Raw genomic sequence first — 21705 nt, 5'->3', positions numbered from 1 at the left:
AGGTGCACCCTTTTTTGCATTCTATGGTTTATTTTAGTTTTTTTTAGGTGTTTTGGTCAATAGAGTTTTCTGGTTTTTTTTGCATCATTATTGGGGTTGATACTAATTAATTTTTCTTCAACTATGGACTAATAAATGTTGTTTTTGTGCAGATTCAATGGCTTCTTCATTATCCTCCCTTGCTGCAAAGATAGTCCCAAAACCCATGGTGTTCAAGTTTCAAGGTGTTTCAACCAAATCACATTTTCAAGATGATTATTTAGAGATCTGGGACACTAAACCTGGTCACATAGACTTGAGCGCATTCCTAACAATGTGCAACAAACCCACTGAAATGTCTCGATGATATCTACTCTAATTTGATCAGGACTTGTTAACACAACATTACATCTAGTATCAGTGCAATATTTAGAGTTGATCATGACATTAGCAAAGAACTATGTCTTTGAAGAAAGGCTCATATAGAGCATAAATGGAGAGATCATCCTGGATCTCTAACCCAAGAACATAGAAAAGGTGTTCCATCTTCTGAAGGTAGATAAGTGCATCAGATTGACCTATCACCAAACTAAAAGATGGTATAGGGAACATGTTGAGGAAGCTTCCAAGATTATCCAGTCCTTGTACCTCATTGAGAAGACTCCTCTAGGGCATAAAGCAGGCAAAGTCAACATGACAAGAGGCCACATGAAAGAAGATATTGGATATTCTATCATACTCTTGAGTAGAATCATGGGGTTGCCAGCATCGGGACACCTAAATATATGGATGGTACACTTTATTGAAACTATCAAGACAATAAAGATGTTGATTGATTGGGCTTCCATTTTGAGTGAGAACTTGGGTGAGGAACTGGTGATAGTTAAGAATAACTGTAAGTTCTATATGACATCATATTTGATATACTTATTAGCTGCAAGGGTGACTGATTATCTAGGACTCTAAAAAAGGGTAGCATGCAAGATGAAAGCACATGGTCCTATATAGTATATCCTAAAATGGTGAAGAAGAAGCTTCTAAAGCAAAGTAAGGAATACAAAATAGTGAATGATGCATTTATATTTGCAATAATATGATTCATTGAGGGGGATTATGTGAAGAGGATGTCAGAGGAGGTAGTGGCTAAGATTTCAGAGATTGGATCCTACTACATCCAGTTTTGAACATTCACCTATTCAAGGGTAGCTGGCACCACTATCAACCCTAAGAAGCTCCCTAGGTATCCCAGTAATAGACTCATTCTACTAGAGATCGCTTAATAACTCTTGTCTGCATATGATAGAGCAAGGAAACAACATAAAATAACACAGGTATGGCATATTATGAAAGGACTATTAAGTGTGGTTTAGAGACAAGACATTCTATCTTTTGAGCCTAAATTGGATCAATATCCCTTAGAGGAATATAATTCTCCTTGCCCTTATTTTGATAACATTGGAAGGGTACAACATTTGTCTGGCAAGATATTTTAGCATGAATATGCAATTGAGGATCACTAGATGAACATAATAGATGACTACAATATCTGTATAAGGGATTATTATAGGATGACTCTCTGTCTAGCAAGTAGTGCCTTGAAACTAAAGATCCCTTTGAAGATCATGCAATAGGATATGAAGGATGTTCTTGATCCATTTTTCAGTAGGGATAAGATTGTTGATCAACCTATCATGAATGCTAAGATTGACAAAGAAGAAAACTTAGACATCAATCATAGGGCTAGGCACGTTATCAAACTGACAAAGGATTGGATCAAAAGACCTTTCAAATTGGATCCAATTCCTCAAGTGGTAGTCTTCCACACTCAAGCCTACCTAGCAAGAGGTCAAGGAGCTAAGGTCATAGTACCCACATTTACAACTCAGTCCCCAGTGAGACCAAAAATAGTGTACCAACTTGATAGACACGTTGGATATTATAGGACTTAGAAAGGTAAAAGTAAGAGGAAGAGGAATTCTCCTCAACAAGTCAAGCCAAAAGAGGAAGCAACCTAAGTACCTCCATAGCCAGGGGAAGAAAATGTACAAGGGCCATAAAATATTGAGGCTACATAGAGCTAGGATAATCCTCAAGTGTCATCAATGAAGGAAGAGCAATGAGGAGTTGAAATGGAAGTACAAGAGGTTTCTCTACCTCAAAAAGAGGTACAAGCCTCCCAATCTGCTATTAAGAGAAGAAATATCAAGACTCTAATCAAGAAGAGGAAAATTTTTATTAGGAGAGTGATTCCTTTCCCATTAGTCCTAGAAGTCATCCCCAAAAGGAGAAGAAGAAGAGTATAACCTTCCATTGAACTGGAGGATGCATCTTGCAAGAGATATAGAATTAGAGTAGAGAAGAAGCTCCATAGTTACATCACCATCCATTCCTAAGTAGCCTATTTAGTCTACTACATCTGAAGATGGGCTACAAAAATGGGTCAATGAGTAGGAGGGTAAGGGCATTGATGTCTTTCAGATATCATATTTTGATTTCATGCCCATTGGCATTGAGTTTATCGGAGACAAAAAAGAGATACTCCAACTAATCAACCTCAACAGGAGGATTGGAGTTAGTTTCCACTCAAGCTAAAAGGACCTAAAGTAGCTCCACCATCACCCATTCAAGTCACACTTTGTGTAGATAAAGGAATGGCTACCCCTCTTCCTCTAAATACTAAAGAAGAACAAGTTCAAGTAGAACAAGGGGAAGAGCCACAACAAGCATCTATCAATGAAGTGTCAGAGGAAGGGCAAATAAGTAAGCAACCTCAACAAACTTCCCAAGACATAGATGTGAGAACTGTGGACTCCATAGATATATAGGCTCCTAGTGTTGATCCCTCATAGAAGGAGAAGACTCTAAAAAGGAGGGATAAAGGGAAGAGCATAGCAGAACAAATTCCTTCCTCTTTGAAAGGTAAATCCTTGATAGAGCATGTACCAAGATGGTTGAGGAAAGAAGTCATAAGAAATAAGAGACAACAATTCACTATTGAGGAAGAGGATAGGATGGAATTTATTGAAGTTCTTAGGAAACCTAAGTCACCACCAAAGGATGCACATGCATTATCCTTTATCTTATGTGATCAGAACCAAGACTTATTTGCTCATGTGACTATCCCTCCTTCGCATGCAAATGTTAAAAAATTGACTCCAAGAGACTATCAAATCAAGGAAGTCATGCTTGGGAAACCTACATTGGACATAGCTAAGTTGATGGTGACAATGGGAATTAAAGAGGTGTTTAGGAACTTAGAATAGGATGGGAAAGAATTGATAACACTTTAGAGATAGAATGAGATCCTAAAAGGGTATCTAAATGAAGTTTTTTGTCCTTTAGATCATACAAATCTTGATGAAACTTTGAACACAACACTGAAGAGAAGAGACAAGGGGTCAGTCCAGTTAGATCCATTTTTGAAAGCTTGTCAGCAATGGTGAGAAATTTTTGAGGAGAAAGGTGTATAGATTATACAAATAAATCTTAAGCTACTACACCATATGCAAGATAATGTGGATAGGCTAGTGGCCATTTTGAATCAAGATTTTGGTTTGATGGATGAAGTACATACCTGGAGCAAGGACTTACAAGCACTACAAGTAATCAAAGGCCAAAGGTATCAGATGTTATGGAGGTGTATATAGTAGAAGAGTTGGATAAGATTGATGATTGGATAGAGAAAATTACATATGGAAATAAAGTAATGGAAACATTACACGTAGAGATTCACAAGCTCAAGGATCAAGCCCAAGAGAAAATTTTAGAGGCAGAGAAACATTATAGTGATGCATGTTTAGAAATTTTTGAAGATGATTCTAGGGACAAATTAATAGTTGTAGAGGTAGTAGTTGAGAAATTTTGGAATAATTTTGAGGAAGCTACTAATGATGATGCCATTAGGCAAACATTCAGAACAGAGGGAGCATTATTAGAGTTGGATGTAAAACTTAGAGATTTTGTAGAGATTCGCATCGAGGTGGGCAACTATAGGTAGAAAGTGAAGGATAAGTATGAATCCTTAGATTTTCTAGATGTAGGTGAAGTCACTAAGATCATCAAGAAATTCAAGGGAAAATACCTAGATATAGTTCTAATATAAAGAGGAACAAAAAATAGAAGCCAAAAGCTTTGACACTTCATGAAATTTTGCATTTTTTGAACTTGCTTCTGAGTTGTGCAGGTGCACAAGGTGTTTAGGTGCACTGCTTCTAAGGTGTGCTTTTTTAGAGGTTTGCTAGAAAATTTTAAATAATTTAGAGGTACATTGATAGTTAACTGCCATTTCTAATTGATAACTAGGAGATAATTTCCACATCAAGTCAAATTGTGATATTGCTATTAGGATTTAACTGTGTGATTTTGAGTCAAACTCATTGACCCATATTTCATGAGTAGTGATTCAACATGAATCCATCTCTCATGAGAATAAATGGAACACTTTGCCATTTCTAAATTTAGAGCTTTCTATGCATCAAAAATGCATTCTGATGATAATTTAACTCCTATACACATCTAGTGATGATGGGGCTTTTATTTTTGGCACTTCCAGATACTCCTACATCATCTAAAGGCTTTCTTCTTCTTTTTTTTTCTCATGCTTTCTTTATTTTAAGACATGTAAAGGCTCATGCATCCATTAAATGATATAAATATGGATGGAATCCTACTTAGCACTAGTTAGATAGTTAGTTTATACATAAATAGATTTGTTTTATTAGTTTAGAAACATATGATTGCATAAAGATATCTCCCACTCTCAACACAAATTGAGGAGAAGATTTGTTATAAATTTAGGAATGTAATATGTATTCTAGGCTACCATTATTTTGATGCAATAATATATGCTATTGGTACTCGCATTTGGAGTGTAGTGATTCTTTCTTAAGTGTGTTATATTTTGTGAATGTATGTTCATGAAGTATAATTGAGCCAATAGTTTTATTACATTATTTTGGTAGTGCAATCTTTGAATTCTAGTGTTTACTATGGGTCTACAAATTCCATTGACGTACTTAGTTTGAGAAGAGATCACCATATTGTTCCTACATAGCTTTTCATCTCACACGAGTGCACTTTCCATGGCCTTGCGATTTGATGAAAAGTGAAACATCTTACAGTTATTGAATTCCCATCGATGATTGCATTAGTGGAATTAAGGAAGCATTGCTCCTATTTTCATTGGTTACCCATCAATCTTTTCAAAGGCTTACACATAGACATGTTGTTTTCGTGACTTATGTTTGTTAGGATTTTACTTTCATGTTATTTTCTTAAATTTATTGTTAACCTATCTTCATTATTTGCTTTACTAACCCCTTGGTTAAATTAGGAATTCATATAGTTGCATTGTTAGAGTTTATTTGTCATAACATAAAAAATACAAAAAATATATTTCTTTTTGTGTGGTTCTTATTTTGAAACAACAACCTAATTCAAAATCTTATCTGAATTGTTTAACAAACTAGAAAAGGCCTCCTCATGAACACTCATATTTATCTTTAATTGAGTGGATTCTAGTAGGCCACAAGATCACCCAGAACCTTGGAGTTGATCTTAGATTATCTTTTCAAGATAGGAGTTCGAAAGGATTCCTGCCATTAAGCATTGTGCAAAATGACAACTCAACATTAAGTAGATGACTCTGATACCAATTGTTGGAATTCTTTAGAATAACTAAGAGGGGGGGGGGGGGGGAGGGTGGGTGAATTAGTTATCTAAGGTCCAGATGTAAAAATAAAACTTTTCATAGCTTAGTGAACCCATATCCATAAAACAGTTTCATCATGCATGCATCCATCAGATTATGTAAGCACTTAAACTTGTAGGTTACTATTAAATCAATTTGCAAAAATATAAACATGAAACATAATAGATTCAATAACACATTTGACATAATGATTTAATGTGAAAACCCAATTTGAGAAAAATCACTAGTAAAATACTATTCATTCTCACTTTTGAAGTGATGCCTTGTGAAAGGACAACCCTATTAAAGGTTACAATGCACAGTGTTAAATGTGACCCAGTTAAAGGATTTCAATCACCCTATTAGGAGTGAGCCTTGTTAGAGGACTTTAGATCATTCACTTAAAATTTGACTTGGTTAAAGGATTTACAAATGACTATTAGGTCAAATTTAATCCAAAGAATTTACCTTAGACTGATACAATTATTAGAGAGTAATAATAAGGCTTGATTTGATAACAACTTACAACACACTTGCAGATTATAGATCTCTATTTCAGTGCTCCATTCTACTTGGCTTTCACACTCTTCAACTCTGATAGCTTGTTCATCCTTCAAGACTCCTTGTCTTCCTTAGGTTCTCACACATGTCAACCCTTGCTTTTGACTAGCCATATCTATAAATAGAGAATTAAGATATTTTTCCATTCATCCTCCATCATCCATTTTAGGGTTAGCTCAAATTAGGTAGAATTCAGTGAATCTACCCCTAATTTGATTTCATTCCCTTCTAGAAACTTCTCCTTCAATCCTCTTTGAAATCAACCTTATCTTTCACATTGTTCACACAATCGAAGAAATCAAATTTGTCAGCTTAGTTTCATCAAATTCTCAATCTTTCTCATCATGCTGACACTTGGCATTTACTGGTTTATGATGCTTGGCACATACCATATTGCACATCATCCTTATTTAAATCACTCAACATGATCTAAAGGTTACTAGTGCTTGGCACCAACTAAACTTTACTCAACTTACACTGAAATTGTGTTTCCTCTGCTCCAATTAATTTTCTTCTTGGCTTGCACTAACTTTTCTCTGCAGCTACTATGTATAATATTAAGCTTGGTAAAAATTTTTTTCTTAACTTGTTCTTTTGAACTTAATTAGTGTAATCAACCTTTGAAACCTTAAGTAGATTATCAATGCACTATAATATCACTGTGTTAATTGATTCTTGTACTCCCTTTCATATCATAACTCAACCTTTCCTCTAGGTTCTATTGTTTCCTCATTTGATCAAATCCTCTTCATCAATCAAATAAATGATAATACTTAAATCATATAAGAAATTATCTTATGAACAACTAGCAGGTTTGACATTAGTGACTAAACAGTGATTGCAACACATTTATCATACTTGTATCAATCCTTTTTCAACAAATATATACTAATATATATATTCTTTGTTTGAGGATGGACCCTATTAGGAGTCTATAAACATGTTTAGTATATAAGATTCCATGTTAGGAGACTTTGAATCCCTATTAGGAGTTGTGCCAACCCTATTAGGAGTTGTAGAAAGTAGAAGGACCCACTGTTCAAACAGATTCTAGGGCAAGACCACTGAACTTCATTGTCCAACTAATCTCTCAACTATTCCTTGTAGAATACTTGTTTTTATTATTCTTTAAATTCTTTCCTCTATCTTTTCAATCAGAATAATCATTGTTAAACCTTTTAAACTAGGTCACAAGCCTTGGATCCAAATATTATAACTCAAATCTCACAATAAAACCTCGACAACAAAGTTCTCTCCAACGACACTTTGTTCATCTTATCCTCACATATCAACTTGTTTCTCTTCTATTGTGATATTCATGCTTCTTGTAATCATTTGTTTATTCATTCATAATAAAGGAAATTTTTCTTCCTTTACACCAAATCTATAAAAAAATTCTTGGAGTAAGCTATTACACCTTCTCAATTAATTATTTTAGGACCTCATTAAGAACATGTTATACTTAGCAATAACATTAATTTGTCACCTTTTAATTTGAATAAATTTTCATATGTGTAATATTATGACAAGTGGGCTTAACCATGTCATATCAAACATTTCTTCTACATGCCTTTAACCTTTCTTCTTAGAATAGCATCTCTACTAAGAGATATAACAAGTTTACCATAACATGCTTCTGTAAACTCTATCTCATAATAGTCTTCACCAAATCTTGCATAACCTCTTCCAAACTTAATATCTTATGCTTTTGAAGTTAGTTGCATGTACTAAACACTTATTAGTATCTCACTTTAATCTTGCTTACTGAAAATGCTCAATGATCTATCAGTACTAGCTTGATCTTTACCACTATTCTTCTATTAGATATCACATAAAACTATTATGTTGACATAAATGAAAAACTCAGTCATGAATGTAACATATCATCATGATAATGATCTAATCAAGTTTCTACTATACTCTCCCATAGAAGTATCATCAACATTCATGCTTCTAATAGGATGTGTACTAATTCTAGAGCTATTAACAAGATGAATGTGAAATATAGGTTTCTTATGTTGAGGATGGATGACATAATAGATTGTTTGAGTGGAGCAAAGTATTTTACCAAGATTGATTTGAAGAGTGGCTATCATCATTTTAGAATTAGAGAAAGTGATGAATGGAAGACTTCTTTTAAAATTAAAGATGGTTTGTATGAATGGTTGGTTATGCCTTTTGGTTTGACTAATTCACCTAGTAACATCATGAAGTTGATGAATGATGTTCTCAATAGTTTTTTGGATAAGTTTGCGATTATTTATTTAGATGATATTCTGATAATCAGTTAGACTAAGGAAGACCATCTTGAGCATGTTAGACAAGTTTTGTAGAGATTAATTTGAAAAAGTGTTCTTTTATGCAAGAGGAGATTGTGTTTTTGGGATTTGTAATTTCAATTGATGATTTAAGAATGGAATCTAAGAAGGTTAAAGAAATTTTGGAGTGGCCTACACCTAAGAATGTGGGTGAAATAAGATCATTTCATGGTTTGGCTAGTTTTTTAAAAAAATTTATAAGAAATTTTAAATCTGTTTGTAATGCTATGATCGAGACAAGGAGAGGAGATAAAAGGAAATTCAAGTGGACACATGGAGCTGATAAGAGTCATGATACTTTGAAACAAAAGGTTCCTAAGTTACCTGTATTGGCTTTACTTAATTTCAATAGGTTATTTCAAGTTGAATGTGATACAAGTGGTAGTGTAATAGGAGTTGTATTGAGTCAAGAAGGTAAACTTGTTGCTTTCTTTAGTGAGAAGTTGAATGATGATAAAAAAAAGTATTATGTGTATGATCAAGAGTTTTATGCTATTGTTCAAGCCTTTAAGAAGTGGAGACATTATTTGATTCCTAAGGATTTTGTGTTGTATACTAATCATAAAGCTTTACAGTACTTGGGGAATCAACATAAATTGAATGAGAGACATATGAAATGGGTTGAGTATCGATAGAGTTTCACATTTGTGACTAAGAATAAAAGTGGAGTCATTAACTGAGTTGCCGATGCATTGAGAAGAAAACACTCTTTTTTGACTGAGATGCAAGTTGAAGTTCTTGATTTTGATGAAATGAAAAATTTGTATAATATTGACCTAGATTTTTTTGAGGTCTAGAGAAAGTACAGAGCACCAAATCTAACAGATCACATAAGTATGATGAATATTTCATTCAAGAAAGTATGTTATTTGAATGAATTTAGTTGTGTATTTCTAGAAGCTCTAAGAGGTTGAATTTGATTAAGGAAAAATATAGTAGTGGATTGGATGGAAATTTTGGAATTGATAAGACATTGAGTTTAATGAAGGATAAGTATTGTTGACCACAAATGTATAAGGATGTTCAAAGTTTTGTAAGGAGTTGTGGAGTTTATCAGGTTGCAAAAGGAGTAAGTCAAAATACTAGTTTGTATACACCTATTTCTATTCTTGAGAAACCTTGGAGTGACATCAATATGGATTTTTTTCTTGGATTGCCTAAAACAATGAAAGGATATGATTCTATATTTGTTGTTGTGGATAGATTTTCTAAGATGGATCATTTCATACCATTTAAGAAGACATTAGATGTTGAGCGTGTTGCTGAAATTTTCTTTAAAGAGATTATTAGATTACATGAATTACCAAGAAGCATTATTTCTGATAGAGATGGTAAGTTTGTTGGGTACTTTTGGAAGACTTTATGGAAGAAGATGGGTATTGAGTTGAAGTTTAGTTATACATTCCATCCACAGATATATGGATAGGCAGAGATTGTGAATAGAAGCTTGGGTAATTTTCTGAGATGTTTAATTGGAGATAAGCCAAGTAATTGAGAGTTGGTATTGGCATAAGGTGAGTTTTCATATAATAATTCTATGAATAGGAGCATAAGGAAGACACCTTTTTTGAGATTATTACTGGAATGAAATCTAGAAGTATATTAGATTTAAGAGATGTCATAGGTGAAGAGAAGAGAAGTGCTATAGGGGAAGAATTTTCTAATTTTATGGAGTCTTTGCATAAGGAAGTGAAGTTGAGGTTGTAACAAAGTAATAAAAAATATAAGGAGAATGCTAATAAGTCTAGAAGACATCATGTTTTTGAGATTGGTGATGAGGTGATGGTTAATTTGAAGAAAGGAAGATTTCCTGTTGGAACATATAGTAAACTGAAGATGAAGAAGTTTGGTCCTTGTAAGATCTCCAGGATGTTTGACAGTGGTAATGCTTATGAAGTTGAGTTACATGATGACATGGATATATCTCCTATATTCAACATTTCTAATTTATATAAATATCATGAGTTAGATGATTCATTTTTTTTGTATTAGATGATTACCCTAAAAAGTAGATTGAAGAAGTTGAACAAATATTTGATCAGAGAGTTAGTAAGAGCACAAGAGGAAAAGATTACCATGAGTATTTGGTGAAGTGGAAGAATAAATTAGTTGAAGATGCTTCATGGATTTTTGAATCTAATTTAGATTTAGCTCAGGTTGTGACATCTCAATGATTCAGGAGAATAATTTCTTTCAACCCTAGTTGTTTGATGTAGGATCATCTTGGGTTGCATTGCTATCCTACATGTTGGCCTTATTTCTTAGTTATTATTGAGCTCATTGTTGCTACCAAGTCCTTAGTTGCTACCAAGTTGCAATGCTTTGTATTGTTGAGCTTCTTAGTTGTTACCGAGTTCGTAGTGGTTGCCGAGTTCATAGTTGATGTTGAGTTTGTAATGGTCACCAAGTTCATAGTTGTTATTGAGTTTGCTATGATTTTTGAGTTCCTTTGGTTGCTGAGTTCCTAGTTTCTGAGTGACAACATTTTGTTTTGGATCCTTTGTTAACCAAGCTGTCTATGTCTAGTTCCAGTTTGGGCTAACCTAGCAAGTTAATTCATATTTGGTATTTAATATTTTTTGAGAGCTTCTTTTTGGCTTGTTTTGGAATTTAATGTAAGGGTTTATTTAGTTGGTATTTGCAACACGTCAACTTGTGGCCATGTATTTATTTAAGATGGTCTTGGGTAGAATCTTAGGGTAGTAGAGAGGATAGAGAGCTCCAAAAGAGCAGAAGTGAAGTTAGAATGTGAAGTTTATCATTATGATTGATGTTTGACTTGTAGCGTTGGGCTGTTACCCAAAAGGACTTAAAGCTGGGCATGTACATTGACAATTTGATGAATCTATAAAGAATTGTTGCTCTCCTATCTCCTTGGGTTATTGTTATTTGTGTTTTTTTATGCTATGTTTACTCTTGCAGGTTATTCTTTTGTCCTTCTTGCGTTAAATTGTCAAGATCATCCTTGTGACAATGTCACAGATAATTGATATCAATTTTTCTTTTATGTTTCTCAAATTTGTATTTGGATATTATGGATAGGGAAACTAATGTTTGTAATATTCTTCTAGGAAATATAATTCCTCTTCGTATTGGGTATATAGGGGAGGTTAATCAAGGTGAATAGGTAACACTATGATGTAAATCTTTAATGCACACTGTGATTATCTCATTCACATGTTGTTTATATCTCTAACATGTTATTTGCATGCAATAGAAATCATATATCGATATAATTTTTTTTCTAATATTTGATAAAATGAAAGAATATGTCATTAATGATCAAGTAGTGAAATGTCATCAAAAAGTAGTGTAAGAATTTGGAGTTTTTCCTAATAATCTAAGATAGAACATTTTTTTGTCAAATCAAAATAAAAACTTGAAGTTTTCTTTTTCAAATAAGTGATCTAATTAATGAATCTAAATTTGATATACATACATACATACGTACGTACGTACATACATACATACATACGTACGTACGTACGTACATACATACATACATACATACATACATACATACATACATACATACATACATACATACATACATACATACATACATACATACATACATACATACATACATACATACATACATACATACATACATACATACATATATATATATATATATATAGAAAATAGTTGTTGTAAAAAATTTAGATGCTTTAATAAGATTTCATTTTATATTATGAATAATTTCCTATTTTGATGTAGGGGTGGGCAAATCATGTCTTCTACTCTAGTTTACTGATAAGCAATTCTAGCTTGTTCTTGACTTGACAATTGGTATGGAGTTCAACTCTTGTATGATTATCATTGATAACATACCCATCAAACTTTAAATCTAGGACATATTATATATTATATGGGTTCACTACTATTTAACATTTGAGATTAAATAAATGCATTTTTAATTGTTAAAATTCAATTTGTTGATATGAAAGTTAGATCTTGCTAGTGTGATTATTTTCCTCCATACCTTAATCCTTCTAGTTCATGATAATCTTTAGTTTCAAGAATAAAAAGAAAGACATTAGATTATGTTTGTGCCCATATGGTGGTAAGGTTCATACATACAAACCTTATCACAATTGAAATTAATGATATTGTAATTCTTTATAATCACAAACTAACCCATTTAAAACTAGTTTCCATTGATCTTCAGAGAATGTGTTTTCCTATATGGTGTGGCAAGTTTTTATACAAAGACCTAGTTTGATTGACATTATTGATGGGATTATTTGAACATAACCATTAAACCAATATTTTTTCCATATTTTTGTATGATTCATGAATAAAAATCTTGCCATGATCAACATGTATGATAGTGGAACTTTGGTGAGGAGGAGGATTTCTAGATGGAAGTTCATAGAACTTATAGTGACTTGTTTTTTAAGTTTCTTCTACAAATCCATGATTAAATTGGGAGATATGTTTTATTATTATCTTAATTTATCTTACATGCAAGCATTTTACTATGAAATTTCTTAATAGCTTGGTTGTTGGTAATCTTGGTTGCTAGTAATTCTTACATCAAAGAAGAAAAAGGAATACATCACAAGAAAAAATATTTATCAAAAACTATCTAGAGACTTTTAGATTTTGAAGTTTTTTAGCTAATTTGAATTTACCATGTGATTCTCATGTTATTATTTTTATCAAGAAAGATAGTTATGGAGCAATCAATACAAAATCCTATGTATTGAGATAGTGGAAGGAGGAGGAGAACCCTTCTTTCTAAGATTTTCCTCGAGGAAATCTCATCATTTTTCTATTTAGAAGAAGCTTATTTTCTAACAAAGGTATGCATTTTGTGGACTTGATTATGGGTATTGTATAAATATAATTTTTATGAATGCTGATTTCTGATGTTTATTGCGTAAATCTCTTGGTTTTTGGAAATGCAGGAGGATGACCTAGTTCAATATTAGAGATCAATAGTAGTATTTCTTAGGTGATTTTTCTTCCACTATCACACACACACATACATGGTACATTTAAGGAAGCAAGTCAAGAACAATTGAAACCTCAATCCATAAGTATGGATGAAAAGAAGAGATGAAAAAAATAATTTATGACACATCTTTACATGTCTATTAGAGATGTCTATATGTTTTTAAAGTTATAAAATGTGGCAGACATTGAATTTTTGACTCCTATTGATAAGGCTAATGCCCTCAGGAAGAAAGAAAATTGAAATAGCTAAAAGAACAAAATAATTATAATCAAAATAGCTAAGAACTTCCCTATTAGAAAAACACCAAGGAGTTCCAACCACCAATAATTATTTGAATTTCATCAACATATACAACTTTAACTTTGTTAGAAATAGGAAATACTAAGAGGGGGGTGAATCAACATTTCACAAACTTTAGCTCAAAAATGGATATCTTTAAAAAATTTATAACTTTCATAAGAAAGTAAGTTAGGTATACTAAACAATAAATGTAACCATGCAATAAAGTAACTCATAAAACCATATTTGTTAACTAGGGAAATCCTACCAAGGGAAAACCTCAGTGGGGAGGGTACCGACAATTATCAAAAGTATCTGGTCAAAGATATTGACCCTGTTAGGACTCTATTACATCCATATAGTGTCTCAATCATTATTAGAGGACTTAGGTCTTGTTAGAAGCCTCAACCATGCTAGGAGTTGTTATATACAATTACAAAATATATGCAAGATGAGCCCATTTCTAAAAGATGCAATGCACAATAAAGTTCTTCAATACAAAGAGATAGATACAAAAACCTTTGTACTACTATTGATATCTTCAATATCTTATATTGAATTTTCTACTCTTCACAAAAATATTGGAACTACAATTGAAACAATTGTTATTAGGTCATTGATGTCAAACCTTATTGGTAATATAGCTTCTATCTAAGTAGAGTGCCATATCAAGATGATTGAAGAAGAAGATTTGATAAGAAGAGATAACAAAATGACCCAAGGGAAAGGTCAAGTTATGTGAAACTACAATGGACACTTGATTAGTTAGACCTTGACAAGATAGTGTGATTATTTAATTATAACCTAAGTGGAGAAGACATTTTTATTGAAGCCTAGAAGGAATGATCAAAGAAAGACCAAATGAATTGGCTTGACCAAGAAAAAGAGCACAAGATTAAGGAACTATAAGTATATGATGAGTGATGCTAGTTTTGACCAAGTGATAGTATAAGTTGAGCATATCAACTGAGTAATTCAGTGATGACCTAGTGTTAGAAGACAGTGTTGGCCGAGCATCAACATTTGATAGCTTGTGAGGATAACTTCATTTCTAGCTAACATAATTGAATTATTGGAATATATAAAATGTGTTGAAGACAAGGATGGATGAATTGGAGCATCTAATTCAAGGGAAACCATGTTTGAGCATTTCTTGGAATGGATTCAAAGATAATTCTTGAGAAGTTTCTAGAAGAGAAAGGAGGAAATGAAATGATGGAAGGATTCCATGAATCTAATGAAACCCTAAGATCAACAATGATGTTTAAGTACAAATATATCAGAACTACTTATTTAAAAAGTCATAAGGATAATCTAATTATGTGAAGAGTGATGAGTAGATGTTTTTTGATGTTATTGATTGATGAACTTAAGCAGGAGGCTAAAAAGAGTTATGAAAAGTGAAAAGAATGAGAAGTTTGAACTGAAAGTGTACATATATGCCAGATGGGAAGGAAATGTTGATGATAGAAAGAGTACATGTGATGGATATTTTTTTCTCAGAAAGAGATTGGTTTCATGGATAAGAAACAAGTATAACTATATTTCACAATCAACAAAAAAAGGTAAATATGTAGTAGTAGTAGTTAATTGTTCTAACATTGTGTGGATCAAGCAATTGTTAAAAGGGATGAAGGAAGAGATCACTGATCAAATTTTTATCTATTTTGATAACACAAGTTCTATAAATATATCAAAGAGCCCTGTGATGCACACAAAGACCAAGCATATTGCTACCAAGTATCATTACTTGAGGGAACTAGTTAAAGATAAAGAAGTAAGATTAGAGTATGTGAACACTAAGCAGAAAATAGCTGATATTTTCACTCAGGATTTACCTAAGGATGCACATGAGTATCTAAGAGGTAAATTAGGGCAATTCCCATAATTGATGCTATCTAGGCAAAGATGGATCTCTACATCAAATATGTTGATAATAATATATTACAAGATAATGTAGGAAGTCATACCTTAGGAGATGCCTAAAGTAGTAAAGAGAAGCACAAGATATTGTATCATTCATAAGTGAAGAAAGATGACAGATGAAGAACTAAGACTACAACATTGACATAAATATATCTACATGGTGAAGATGTATGAGAAAGATGAAGCATCTTTGGAATTATTTTCAAAGGGGGATATATTATATAGTTACCATATAAAATAAAGATGAAAACATAAAGTTATATATCAAAGGGGGAGTTTATTGATTTCATGATAAAAAATGATAGAAAGAGTATGTGTTACATATTAGAGCTGCATGAATGAGAATAAAAATGAAACTAAAGAGGGAGATTGTTGGACATTGAGATTTGAATCAGAGTGAAACTAAGGATATTAATGAAGATATGATATTGAACGCAAAGGGAGCTACTTGAAGGAATTACATGTTTTGGATTGCATGGTAACTAGAGGTATTTCCATGAATTTCAAAGAGGGAGATTATTCAAAATACAATTGGAACAATTTTTGTATTGTCAATGATGTCAAACCTTATTGCTAATACATTTTCTATGTGAGTAGAATGCAATATCAATATGATTGATGAATAGGATTCGAAAAGAAGAGATAACAAAAGGATCAAAGGAAATTTTGAGTTATGTGAAACTACAATGGGCACTTGATTAGCTGGACCTTGACAAGATAATGTGATTGTTTAATCATAACCTAAGTGGAGAAGATAGTTGTATTGAAGCCTACAAGGAATGGTCAAAGAAAGACTAAATGCATAGGCTTGACCAAGAAAAAGTGTAAAAGATTAAGGAAATAGAAGTATATGTTAGTAGGTTCTAGTGTTGACTGAGTGAGAGTATAAGATGAGAAAAATATTGTGTTGAGCAAGCATCAATATTGATCAAGTACCAGAAAACATGTTGAGAAAAAAAGTTAGTATTGATCAAGTAATTCAATGATGATCGAGTATCAGAAGACAATGTTGGTTGAGTGGCATCATTTGAATGTTTGCGTGGAAATATTCATTTCCAGTCAACACACTTGAATTCTTGGAATTTGTAAAATGTGTTGAAGATAAGGATCGATGAATCAAAGAATTTTAATTCAAGGGAAACCATGTTTGAGATTTTCTAGGCATGGTTTCAAAGATAATTTTTGAGAAATTTCTATAAGAGAAAGGAGGAAACAAAATGATGGAAGGATTTGATGAATCTAACCAAAACCTAAGATCAATAGTGATGTTTAAGTGGCAAAAGATCAAAACTACCTATTTAAGTAGGCACACGGATAACCTAATTGTGTAAAGAGTGACAAGTAGATGTTTGTTGATGTTATTGATTGAAAAAAATTAATAAAGAGGTTGAGATGGGTTATGAAAAGTGTGAAGAGTGACAAGTATATATTTTTGATGTTATTAACTAACAAACTTAAGCAAGAGGCTGAGAAGATTCATGAAAAGGTGAAGAGTGACAAGTAGATGTTTGTTGATGTTATTGAAAATAAACTTAAGTAGAAGGTTGAGAATAATTATGAAAAGGTGAAGTGTTATCATTTCAAGGATATCTAGAAAGATCAGAGACAATGATGATAATGGAGGCTAGTCAGTGAATCAACATATGAGCTATATTGTGATCTATATTTGAAAAGTGAGATGTATTTATTTAGATCAACTTGCTATTACTTTCTAACCATTGTATCAATATTAAAATCTTTTAATCAAGGTTGACCTAGTAGTCATTTGTAAATCCTTTAATCACGGTGACATTCTAATGGGATGTTCTAAAGTCCTCTAACTAGGCCACTCCTAATAGGGTGATTAAATCTTTTTACAAGTTCACATTTAACAATGTGTTTTGTAACCTTTAGTAGGGCTAGTTCCTTGCAGAGCTCACTTTAGAAGAGTGAACAATTTGTAGTATGTTATTGGTGGTTTTTTCCAAATTGGGTTTCCATGTTAAATCCTAGTGTCATACTTGTGTAGATGTTATTTGAGATGTTTTACTATTGATATTTTACATTTTACAAGTTTTTTACTATTAGGATAATGTACTAGAAGTTTTATGTTGCTAATTATTTGTTATATATGTATATGAGAAAATGTTAGTATGCTAATAGAAACCAAATTTAAATAAAGCTTCTACAAACTAAACAAAATTCATAAACTTCAAGATAGACTAAGATGAGCTCTTAATTGAGAATATGAGCCATTAATGGGCTCTCTCAATAAGAAGCTCTCTTGTTGAGTAGCTTTGTCTAAATAGATAGGATGTATGCTCAAGCTTTATGCTTCAAAAAGGGCTTCAATGGATGATTGTGGATTTTTGGTGTGGATAGATGGCTTTAGTATGGATTTGGCTCTCAAAATAGCATTATAACTTTACTTCATGGATTGTGTTATTTTGCAAAGGGGAAGGATCCAATTTATAGGCAAGAGGCTTGAGGGATTGAGGGCTAAGATGCAAGGATGGGAAAAAGGTCATGGAGGGCTCAGATTGCATGAGAGGAGAGCACATGGATTGTGCTTCCTTACAGCCAATCAAAGAGTGACACATGTCACATGGTGAGAGGATGGAGGAAAGGGGAAGGATGAGTCAACAAAGGAGGCTCAAGGGATAAAATCTTCATAAAGACCTTCATAATGACTTGTAAGAGCAATAAAAGGGCTTGTAAGAGTCATTTATGGCCTAGTGGACTTCATAAAGTTTTATGGTTGAGATATTTTGAGGGTGATGAGAGCAATTTCGACTTGGACTTGATTAGGAAGGTTTTAAGCTTGCTTAGGCTTGTGCAAATGATTAGAGGATGGATTAGGATGGTTTAGGATTAGCTTAGGGATAGGCAAGTGGATGGCATTTAATGAGGGTGGGTGAAGGAGGAGATATTTGTTAACTTTGGCTTGGGTTAGTAAGTTTTAACCCATGTTTAGGGAATGTGACAAGGTTAGGAGGGGATTAGGATTAGGTTTAAAGACATCTTCTAGAAGAGTCTAGACTTTGGATGAGGATAAAGACTTTCTAGAATAGTCTAGAATTTCCTAGGATGAGGATGAAGACTTTCTAGAAGAGTCTAGAACTTCTTAGGATGAGGATAAATTAGATTTTTAGGAAATAAATAAAGTTTTATTTATTTCAAGGGTTTGGGTTGAGGAGATATTTATTAAAACTTTTTTAATAAACATGAGGATTAATATTTAATCTTAATTAAATATTTTGAGTTGGGATTAGGGGTAGGAAATGATGGGATTAGCCTTTAATTGAAATTAAAGAAGAATTAGAAGATTTTGGAAGAGGTTAGTGGTCTTAAGGAAATTGGCCAAGTTTTGGGCAAAAAATAAATTTTTATTTTATTTTAGGTTTTTTGGTCAATTTATTAATTAAATAATTAATAAATAAGGAAATAATGTTTAAATAAGATTTAAACATTTTTGGGAGGGATTCCTTAATTAAATATTTTTAATTAAGATAAAGGGATTTAATGGCATAAAAATTAATTAATTAATTAAATAATTAATTAATTAATAAATGATGATGTCATCAGGACTTTTTTAGAAAATAAAAATACTTTATTTTCTAAGGGTTTTTAGGTGTCTACATTTTGCCCCTCTTTGATGTGATGCCGCAAGTGGCATGACATCAAAGATAAGAAAATAAGATGCCCAAGGCTAGAGCAGAAAAGGAGAGAATGGACTGTGAGATGCCCCCTCAAGAAGGCGGTGGGGAGAGAAAGCGAGGCTCAATGACTTTTTGAAAAGTACAAGAATTCGAGATGAGCAAGAAGACTCAGATTTGCTTAAGAGAAGAGGTTTGGTTAGCTCAAACTCTCACTATGGGAGAATGATAAAGGGAGAATCAAAGGCACAAGAGGAAGCAAGCTTAAGATCTCAGGGATTGCAGAGGATGAAGGAGCGGAGCGCTATAAAAAGGAATCCAGGATAGGGAGATGGATGAGGGGATTATAAAGCTGATGCAATAGGATTTCAAAGAGTCAGATTGGTGGAAGATGGGTTTCGGAGATCCCTAGGACTAGGATTGTGGATCTCGAAAGATGAGGCTTGGTGGATTGATTTGGATTGGTGGATCCCTAAGACTAGGATTGTGGATCCCTAAAGCTAAGAGTGATGAGTGATTCAAAGAGATACTGATGCATAAGCTAGGGTAGGAGAGACGGATGCTAGATATGGATGGGGGATAATGGAGATGAAGGGATTCCATTGAAGCTTTTTGAGCAAGGGGATACTTCAAAGAGAAGTACCACCATGTATTTGAGCACTAGATTTGCTATAGGACTGTTGGTTAATTGCCAAGGTTACCAAGAACATCAAGGCCTTTTCACCAACTATCCAGAGGACTGACGAACTGACTCAAAACAAACACGCAAGGATTGCCCCAGTATCACACATGAATCCCAAAGGAAGCAGTGTGGAAATGACACTGGGTAACCCACAAGCAAAAAAGAAAACAAGCAAAAGACATGATCAAGACCTTACACTCTGATTGCCCCATTCATAGTATACCATGATATGGAAGATCGTGGCAACCTTGAGGAGAGAACAAGGAGATTTCTTGGAAAAGATATTTCAAGACCCAATAGGGAAGAGTCCAAATCAAAAGAAAGTGAAAATTCAAAAGAGAACCATTTGCCAACGAGATGGGTAGGACGAGGTAGTAACGAACCAAGATCAGACATGAGGAAAGCTATATCCTACAAGGACCTATCGGAGAGCACCTAAGCTAGTGGATGTGGATGAGTGATGCGTCTGGCAAGCTGAACTAAGAAGGATAACACTTTGGTGACAGGAAATCTAGCTAAAGGATGCATTGGAATAGCTAACCAAGATGTGCGATGGGTGCAAGATGCTGATCAAGGACAAACTAACACGAACACTGGATAGATACAATGGTACTAAGCTAAAGAGGATGTACAAGCTGACAGACCAAGATATTTACAAGTGAGCTAATCAAGATATGGTACAAGCTAACAGACCAATGATATGTATGATATAGATGGATAAAAAGCTCAGGATGAGAGGATAGCGGGATAGCTTGATTTTGTGTAAGATGCAGAAACTAAGGATGAGGTGATAGCGTAAGATATGGATTTGGAAGGATGCATCCAATGATGATGATAGATGTGTGAGCAAGGATGGGGACCATGCTAAGGTTGGTGGTAGCTGAGCTAATAGATAGTGCTAGAGTGAATGGCTAATGAGAGGATGACATTGGATTTGCATGAGGATAGCCTAGAGCGAGGTACCAATGACAAGGGAGGATGGACAAGACAAGATCTCCAAGGAATACAGTGCCCCCAGTTAGAAGATGACATGCGGAAGGAGGTCTTATGATGGATGTGATAGGATTGAAGCTAGGATGGAAAAGCTGAAGGCGCTAGGGAGATGGATGATAACTAGGATAATGGGGTGAGGTTGCAAAAGATAAGTGGATAGTGATAGATAAAAGCTGGAGGATGAAAGATAGGTGGATAGTGATAGATAAAAGCTGGAGGATGAAAGATAGGTGGATAAATTGGAAGATGGAGATGGATGGCAAGATGTGACCAAAAGCATGAGGATGATAGGCTAAGCTGGGGATGGCTAGATTACGCATGATGCTTGTTTGCCAAGTTTTCATCATGGTACTTGTCCAAGGCGCTTGAATTGCCAAGTTTTCACCAGTGGATGCTTTATTTTTCTTTTCTTTTTTTGACTTTTTGACTTTGGACTTAGCTGGAATGATTTTGGCTTTCTTCAGCTATTTTGGCTTTTTTGCGATTTTTCACTGGCTGTTGGAATGTTCAATTTTGTTGCTAGTTGTTGGTACACCGGATGTGTGATTTATGCAATAGATTGGATTAGATGGGATTGATGGTAAGAGATGGAGGGATGAAAAGGTTGGAAAGGAGCATGAGATGGGGATGCTTGCAAGAGCAACATTGGCACATGTTGGAACGGGTGTGAAAAGAGCATA

Source organism: Cupressus sempervirens, chromosome 4, assembly GCF_028749045.1.
Source record: "Cupressus sempervirens isolate cs-2001-9-10 chromosome 4, ASM2874904v1, whole genome shotgun sequence".
In the NCBI taxonomy this organism is placed as follows: Eukaryota; Viridiplantae; Streptophyta; class Pinopsida; order Cupressales; family Cupressaceae; genus Cupressus; species Cupressus sempervirens.
The sequence above is the reverse complement of the archived record's forward strand: the minus strand, read 5'-3'. Positions refer to the sequence as shown.